We start from the raw sequence: 9,298 nt of genomic DNA on the forward strand, positions 1-9,298 counted from the left end.
ACCAGGATTTCCATTCAATTGGTGGTACCAGGTGGCACATTTTCCTCTAGTTTCTCAGGTGATTTAACTGTGCAGCTGGGCTGAGAATGCTGGTGTGCAGAGTGTGTGCTTTCCGGAAGACACACCTGGCTTTTGTCTCAGTGGGCAGAAGCACGCTGGGCTTCTGAACTGGGATGACAGAAACTCAAGTTGTGGTAACAAGTAAGGGGGTGACAACATTTACAGGGGTCTCTAACGCCACGTATAACAAATGCTCCACATCTTCCTATGCCCAAGTTTCAGGCTTTCCCTCCCTTATCTACTTTTGGTAGCTTCATGTCATTGCTGTGAGGTTGTCTTTTTCAACACCCACACAATAGACTCCAAACCTGGAAAGAGCAAGTACTACTTTTTTTTTTTTTTTTTAAAGGGATAATTACCCTTCATTTAGGCAAAAGAAATTCCAGGGCTTTTAGAAGAGTCTTCCTGAAAACCAGCAGTGAGCAAACACATGCCTGGCCGGGGCTGTCTCCATGACCCTTCCCTCACCTCAATCTCTTTCAAATGAGAGATGGATGGTTGATATAGGGCCTCTACACTCAGTAGTCTGGACCACACAGTCCAGTTGAAGATGACTTGAACAGCTTAGGTGCCATTCTTCTGCTCATTTATCTCTGTAATTTGTTTTCTTCTGAAGGGACCCTTGCAGATGGGGGGGGGTGTCGTGCTTTGGCTGTGTTGATCTAGGCAGTAATAAGTGGCTTTGGAAAGGATAGTGCTGTGTGTGTCTGTTGGCCATTGTGAACATCTGGCCTGTGGCCAGGGCATAGCCAACCCTCCCTGCTCGTCCTCACTACCATTTTATCAAACAGAAATCAGTAGCCAGGACATACTGTCATAGAGTGAAGTGCTCATATAAATAAATACAAATGTTCAATAATTTCCCTGTCCCCCCTACACACCCCCAATGCTAAAAAAAAATGTGTAAATGTTTTCCAGAAACAGAGCTGTTGGGTCTTTGGATGCTGCCTAAGAAATCCATTATGAACGTCTCATTAGATGAGGGTTTCTCCACGGGGCCTAATCTTGCCTCCTAGAGGACACTTTGCAACACCTTGGAGATATTTTAAATGTTCACAACTAGAGAGGAGGCTAGGAGTAGAAACTAGGAATGCTGCCAAATATCCCCAGATGCACAGGACAGCCACTGGAACTAACAAGCCACATGCTCTCAAGTCAGCAGAGCTGAGCTTGGGTACACTGAGAGCTGGCACTGCCTAGGAATCTTAGAGCCACTGCCCAGACAGACCCAGCTCTTACCCTGCAGAAACAGCGGGCTCAGCTTGGCGACAGCCCTGGCTACACTGGGCACACTGGCCAGGGGGATGATGAGCCGATGACAGCTGTGCTTAAAACGATGTTTCCTTAGCATGCTCTGCATGTGGAGTCCAGAGCTGGGCACCTCACAGTGTTGTCTCGATAGATACTCGACTCACAGTCTTCTTGGGTGATGAAGATGAAGGAATGGTACCTCACACGATTGAAATGGTCCTGCTTAGGGCCATACAGCCCTAAGCACAGGAGTCCTTGTTTATACTTCTGAAGGAGTCCAGATCACCTGTTCTAAGGGAACTCAGGAAGAGGTATCGACAGAGCATCACTTCCCAAAGTTGTCTTTTCCGCATCCTCCTTCAGGAAATCTGTTGTGGGAATAAGGCCCCACCCTTGTAACTTTATAAGCCTTACCTCATTCAGGTTTTGTAGAAGGTGAACACGCCAGCACTTTCTCAGGGGCATCTGTGTGATCTGACTTCACACAGGGGCTGGTAAGCTCATCTGGGTTTCTGAGACCCTAAGCACACTGAGGAAAACGGGTGGCAAAGCCTTGGCTTACAAAGATGTCCCAATTTTCAGGATGATTTCCCTTCTTGATAGTGATGTGATAAGGAGGGAAACACTGACCTCTTTTGTTTTCTGTAGGAAGACAGAAACATGAGAAGACAGCCAAGGACACAGTGGGGGAGAAGACACAAGAAGTACCCCACATAGGGACCTCAGGGACAGAGGATAACCTGGGGTAATCTCTTCTGGGTTATGATGAGTTGGAGTCCAGGGATGCTTGTGACTTCCCAGTCCTGGTATCTAGGAAGGTCCCTCAGGGGTCCTCTGGGTAGCTACAGAGAGGTTTCATGGGGTACTAGGTCACTAGGCCAGCCACAGCCAAGTATGGTTTAATAATAGAGACACATTTTGAGAAGTGTTCTACTGTGTGAGCATTATAGAACATGCACAAATCTAGAGGGTTTTGCCTACTATTCACAGGCTATGGTATAGAGACATGGTATGGCTATAGGGATATGATGAGGGAACAGCATGAGATTAGAGCACACAGAAATGTTCATTAAGGATCAGGGTTTGCATTTGGGACATGCTTTAACTTGCCTTCCATTGCTGTGGTAAACACTATGACCGAAAGCAAGCTGGGGAGGAAGGGTTTGTTTCAGCTTGTACTTCACAGTCTTGAAGAGCAGTTGGGACAGGAACTGGAGCAGAGGCCACGGAGGAATGCTGCCTATGGGCCTACTCTCCACAGCCCCCTCAACCTCCTTCTTCCAGCACCCAGTACCGCTTGTCCAGGGTTGGTCCACCCACAGGGAGTCGTGCCCTCTGACCTCGATCATTAATCAAGATGTCTGTTAGACCGGCCTACTGGCAATCTGATGGAGGCATTGCCTCCATTGAAAGTCCCTTCTCCCATAGCCTTGGCTTATGTCAAGTTGACACAAATCGAACCAGAACAGGCGAGAACCTGGTGGGTCTGGAGAGGCCACTTCTGTCCTGATCCTTTCCTGAAGGGATGCCTAAATCAGGGCAGACCACGCCAGTTAGACAAGCCCTCTCTCTGCAGCCTAGAGTCTCAGGGGGCTTCAGTGGCCGAGAGACTCAAGCAGGATGCTTTCTGACTGGCCACTTAGAAGTCTTTTGGTACAAGTGCAAATTTGGACTTCAGGAAGACAAATGAAAGTAAAATCCATTCTTTGAAGCCCAGCTGGGAGCAGGCTCAGGCAGAACTGTGACATTCACGAAGCTGGTGTCTTGTTCCACCTCTTTTCCTTCTTTCTTCTTCCATTTATTCTCCCAGCCCCACAGCCACTTTCCCTTTCACAACCTTTTCCTCCGTACTTCTTTTAGGGTTTAATTGCTGTGAAGAGACACCACAACCACGGCAACTCTTATAAGGAACATTTAACTGGGGTTGGCGTACAGTTCAGAGGCTTAGTCCATTATCATCCTGTCGGGAAGTATGGCAGCATGCAGGCAGACACGGTGCTGGAGAAGGAGCTGGGAGTTCTACATCTTGACCCACAGGCAGCAGGAGCATAGGCAGCTTGAGCATAGGCTATCCCAAAGCCCGCCCCAGCAGTGACACACTTCCTCCAGCAAGGCCACACCTCCTTCTAGAGCAGCTCCCATGGGCCAAGCATTCAAACTCACGAGTCTGTGGGGCCAAACCTATTCAGACCACAGTATTGGCGTAAAAAAATTTTTTTTGAGACATGGTGTTACTCTCCCAGATAATCGTTCTCTGTGGCTCAAATGGCCTTAAACCAAAGAAAGAGTTTCTTTTCTTTCTTTCTTTTTTTTTTTTTAGCACAAAGAAGAGCACACTACAATGGATTTATTATTTCACTTATAAATTGCACCCCCAGCATCTTCTGTATCCCCAGGAACAGTTGACTTTGCTCTTTCCTTCCTCAGCAGCCAGTCCATGCTACCTCCCCAAGGGAGAGTCCTGATTTCCCTCTTGGCTCTCCACCCATGTGTATTCCGGTGCGAGGGGTGCTTGTTGCCTTGGTCTAATTCAATCATGTGCGTGGATTCCTCGGTGCAGGTTTAGGTTTGGTTTATGTCTGATAGTGGCCAGTATACCTCAGTGAGACAGGCAAGACTTTCTTCCTTGAGCAGCCAGTCTCCTTTTTTTTTTCAATGCAGTTTATTCAGGAACCTTGAACAATCATCTGACCCTGGGGAAAGCCAGCCCACAGCTTAAATAGCCTCTGGGTAGCCAACCCCAGCGTGCCATGTGGGCAATGCAGATACATACATGGAAGCAAGCCAGATCCTTGGCCTTAGTCAAATGTGGAGTTCTTCATGACAGAGAGCACTCACCATCGGGAAGGTGGAAGGCGGAAACCAGCTCCATCTTTAAGGCGCGGCATTCCGCAGCTCTCTACAGTTCCCCCTTTTTGTTTTAGACGCGTCAGGCAAGAGTAGAGGTCTGATCTCTGATATTAGAAATAAATTGGGACTTTGTACCAATGTTCATTTAGGTGTCATCCACCCAAAGAGCATCAGACCCATCCGATACCTTTTTCTCAGAGGCGGGACCTGGGGCATCAACCCGCATGCAATCAGACATGCTCTTCTCTGGGTCGAAAGCGGCTGACCCTGAGTGCAGTGCTTAGCCTCGCATCCTGAGCGTAACATTTTAGCTTTTTATGGTATCCAACCATGCTTGGGGAGACTGTCCTGCTTCAATGGCTGTAAAGGCCTGAATGGTCATGGCTGCATTACGCTGTTGTGAGACTCTACTCTTGCATATATACCACAGGCAAACCAAGTAGACCAACACCAGAAGGCCTGATAACCCTCCCCTGCCCGCCCATTCCTTCAGATGATTCATGGCTGCAGCAATCCATGATGATAATCCTGTGGCTAGTCCTGCGTCCACTCTGGTAGAATTTACCGTGACAATGGCCACTCTCAGCAAGCAGCCAGTCTCTTGAGGGAAAAAAAAATCTGCATTTCTGCTTCCTTGTTGGCTGTCATGTGACATGCTGCTGCTCTACCAACTTGTGTCCACCAAAGAAGATGCACTGAAGATGGAAAAACCAGAATAATGAACGCTCTTAGGCTTCAGGAACATTGGCAAAACACCTTGCCAAGCCAGGTGTGAATACACACGCTTGTTATCCCAGTACTTAAGAGCCTAAGGTAGGAGGATCATGAGTTTGGGGCCAATCTCAGATACATAGTTATTAGCTATTTCAACACAAACCAAATCTGCTCAATAGCCTTGGAACTTCCTGTTCTCCGAAGACAGCAAACCCATCACATTTGTATTTTTGTGAATCTTTTAGTTGTGTCTTCTGTTTAGAGTCAAAGGCACCCTAGCAAAGGCCGTACTAGTGCTTGCTTTGGCAGCACATATGCTAAAGTTGGAATGATACTGAGAAGATTAGCATGGCCCCTGCACAAGCATGACACACAAACTCATGAAGCGTTCCATAATTTTTACTTCCAGTGGAGAAAGGGGACATTCAACCCAGCCAATCAATGGCTGGCTCAACTTGAGTCTCTTGCCTTTGCTGGTCCTCAGTTTCTCCTACACTACCTGTAGAAACTGACTCCCATTAATACTGCTTGGTGACAATAGAATTATCTACTTCTGGATAATAGAAGTAGAAAGAGGAAGTATCGGGACACACTCCAGGGATCTCAGCCAAAATCATGCCCTAGGAGTGTCCTGGTGAGAAGTCACTGCCATTTTCACGTTGTCCATTAGAGTCTGTGGCTGGTGTCGATCTACTACATCACTCACTGGTCACAGGAGGGACCTTGTTGGTAGCCCTCGTTCACATTCTAAACTGTCGCGAATTCTCCACTAGCTTGGACAGTAACATTTAAGCCAGGTGGACTCACGCTGTAGGCCCCAGTTGCCAGGAGATCAGGTGTCTCAGGTTGGGTTGCCTAGGAGCAACCTTGGAATGAGGCTTTGAGTGTAATTCATCTGGAGAAATCCAAGAGAACACTGAAGCAGTGAAGGGCTGTTATAACAAGTTAGCTGTGAGTGACTGTGGTGGAATTCTGCTGGGGCATTCTGGGAGATAATACAGGCCCTGCACCTTAGAGTTTCCCACTGAGGGGCAAGAGAGCAAGGTTGGCAGCAACTGGCTGAGCGTTGCTGCACAGAGCTCTGGCAGTGAAATGACATTCACCAGTTCTCCTTGCTTGTCCTGTGAGTTGTATGAGCACAATGAGTCATGAGAATTGCAAAGGCTGAGCCATAGAAGCTGCCAGTCAGAGCTCTGACATTGCATGGACACACCTGTATGGCTGCATTAAAAAATTACTGCTAAGAGAAAGCAGAAAGATGAATTCTAGTCATCTCTATGTGTATTTGTGTAGAGCAATCAGACAGCAAGTGCTGTCGTGTGGCACTCACTTTGTATTCCAGAATGTTAGTCCCTCTTCCTTAATGTGGATTCTTTAGTTGGGAATGGCTGCTTTCAAGACTGAGGGCTTCAATATGTCAGGCAGGGGCCTTGTGGCCTCTAAGTTTTATGTAAAGGTTCAATACAGAAACAAAAAATTAAATCCCACGCTCTCAAAGGAATCATTTAAAAACCTGTATTGGTCTTGTTTGGCCTTGTGAAATTATAGAGGGTGATTTGATTTTTGTGTGTGTGTGATTTGCCTTTAAAAACGAGGAGGGATGTTCCTAGCATGTCTTCTGGAAGCTCTGTCCTCCAGGGGAAGGAAGTCACTGTGATAGTCATGTTACTAAAGTCCCCGAGATGTCCCATGATAAACGATTTCCTGAGCAAACTTCAGAAACAATTATTTCCTCTTGTGCTATCTATTATTAACACCCTCTCAATCCCTTGGCTCTGATTTTGATCGTCTGCCTCCTGTTCAACCAGGCCTTGGCCACACATACTGTAGAAGCTGGGAGTGAGTACTTTCACAAAAATATGGTTTCTTTTTTTCTTTTATTTTATAAACTTAAAGTGTATATGTGTGTCTGTGATGGGTGCTCACGGAGGCCAAGAGAGTGTATGGGATCTCCTGGACCTCACAGGTGGCTGTGAGCTGTTTGACGTGGGTGCTGGGAACCTTTGCAAGAGCAGTAAGAGCTCGGGATTGTGGACTCAGTCGTCTTTCCAGGCCCAGTATGTTCGCCAATAGTGTCCCCCCCCCCCCCGCCCAGTGCCAGGCCCTCCTATCCTCTTGTCAATGATAGTTTTTATTCTCTGTGTGACTGGACAGAAAAAGTCAGAGGCCAGATGGCTGGCTGACCTCTGACCTTCCCTGTCTTGGAAACCTCGCCCCAGGTACCCAGAGGTGGAGGCTCCACGGGGTAGAATCCTTGCTGCCTGCTGCCTCCATTGCTTTCAAAGTCCACTGTGTTTCTGCCACTGTGAGCAGTGATGGCCCCCAAAGGTGCGGATTTCCTCCAGGTCGCTCTGATCTTCAACCTCTTGCCCACACTTTTACTAACCAGCTCTGATGAAGATCATGCTAGGTTCAAATGGGTGCCTAGTCTCCCTGCCGAAAGCTGAGTGTCAACCATGGTTGCCTCCACGATTGCAAGGATGGCCCTTTCCAGCTGTGCTTGCTCTGGGAAAAGCTGGTAGGCATTCCTTCTGCCGGCAAGCTCTGTCGATATGCTTGCGGACAACGCTCTGTGAAGCGCCTTAGCCCAGACAGGTTAAAAGCTTTGATTCAAGTCACAGAGTCAAAGATGACCTTTCTATGCTTTTCTTTACGCTGCTTTGTTTTGTGGGGTTATGAAGTGATGAGGGTAGGGTGGGGATTCACAAGTCAGATTTTTACTTTTTTTTAAAAAAATTTTTTTTACTTGCTGCACGAAATATATTGCTGTGCTTAAGATCTTGCTTATTCATTCAATAAATATTCATTAAGTTTTTACTGGGTGTCAGGCACTACGCCAGGGCATTCTTCCACTGAGTCTGTTAAACAAACACAGTTTATTGTCCCCTGCAGCTGAAGGACGAGGCCTGAGGTCAGTTGCTGTATGTACAAAACATACCATATTGTATTGTAGGGTCCTGGAAGCAGACACTTTAGTCTCAGTCACCAAAGAGCCCCACTGTTTCTAGTCCCCTTGTATGTCTTGATTCAAAATAGTCCATACTAGAGGCCTTTGGAGTTTATACAGAGATGACTCAGGCTCTCCATGTGTCTGTTTCTTCGCAGCAGTACAGATAGTCCCTCTCCTGAAGGTTACTGAGGCACAGGGTAGGCCAAAAGCAGGTCACTCTTACTCCACCTCTCCACAGTGCTAAGGGGTCCTTCCTGGCCTACAGGAGCTAGGAAAAAGGAAAGGGAGGCCTACAGGAAGTCTCTCTAGCAGCGGGTCTTGTGTTGAACTCCTATTCTGGCCTATAGGAGGCCACTCTGGGGGCGGGTCTTCCGTCCATCTCAAGTTCTATGACTATCACCTGGCACCTTCTGCTTGTCAGTTGCTGCTCTAGGAACTAGACAGGTGAAGCTCTCTGTCATTGTGGGTTCGTGCAGAGCTACAAATAGCATCTTCCTGATGCTAACTCTGAAAGTTCCAGGTATAGGGCAGGTCCTGATGCCTAGCAGAATGGAGCTTGGTGTGTGTGGTGCCTACGTCTTTTAAAATCGGAACTCCAGTGTCGTGACACTTGACAGAAGCTGCGAGAAAAGGCAGAGCTCTTTTACTGACTGAGCCCATGTGCTCAAAGCATTTCTGCCAGGAAGATAATAAAGGGAGTTCAGAATGCTCTAAGAGAACACACAGATATAAACAAACAAACAAAACTCCAGTGTTATCCTGCCTAACTATCTCTGAAGACCATAGACGCTGTTTCAGTAGCCAGTATTTTCTTTTTTAAAGATTTATTTTTTATTTTAAACACATGGGCGTTTTGCCTTCATATCTATCTGTGAAACACATGCATGCAGTGCCCGCAGAGGCCAGAGGAGGGCATTGGGTCCCTTGGGACTGGAATTACAGAGGGTGATGAGCTGCTGAATGGATGGTGGGACTCCAGACCAGGCCTCTCCAAGAGTAGCCAGTGCTCTTTACCCCTGAGCCACCTCCCCAGCTCCCAGAGTCAGTGTTTTCAAAGCATAGTTTTACTGACTTCACTCCAGCCCGTAGAGGTTCTATGTTGCTAATCAGAAATCCTTTTCAAATCTCGTGACTTAGAACAGCAAGTATTTCTTAGCTCATAAAAATCTGGATGTGGCCCATCTGGAAACTTCAGGCTCAAGATGTCTCGTGAGGTTGTAGTCAAGCTGTCTGCAGGATTACGGTCCCAGGCGAAGGCTTGACTTGGTGTGGGGGTACAGTGCCAAGCCAGGATCCACTTCCAAGTCCATCCCTGTGAGCTGAGACTCAGGCCGTTGTCACGCCAGCCTCTTTGTAGGGAGTTCTTTTAGGACATGGCCACAGATGCTGTCTTAAGAAATGATGAGAGCAGGGAGGGAAGGAGCAGCGCTGTGCTTTGTGACACCTGCAGTTGATCTCCACTGCTTCTGACAC

At 47.5% G+C, this 9,298-nt stretch overlaps 1 non-coding gene across 1 annotated transcript; it reads left to right on the forward strand.

Annotated features, from left to right (window-relative positions):
• The first annotated feature begins 5,168 nt into the window (after positions 1-5,168).
• LOC132653906 (U6 spliceosomal RNA) lies at positions 5,169-5,275 on the forward strand. Its single transcript, XR_009591730.1, has one exon. It is a non-coding gene; the product is annotated as a U6 spliceosomal RNA (small nuclear RNA).
• Positions 5,276-9,298: the final 4,023 nt, after the last annotated feature.

Source organism: Meriones unguiculatus, chromosome 4 (genome assembly GCF_030254825.1).
Source record: "Meriones unguiculatus strain TT.TT164.6M chromosome 4, Bangor_MerUng_6.1, whole genome shotgun sequence".
NCBI classification, from domain to species: Eukaryota; Metazoa; Chordata; class Mammalia; order Rodentia; family Muridae; genus Meriones; species Meriones unguiculatus.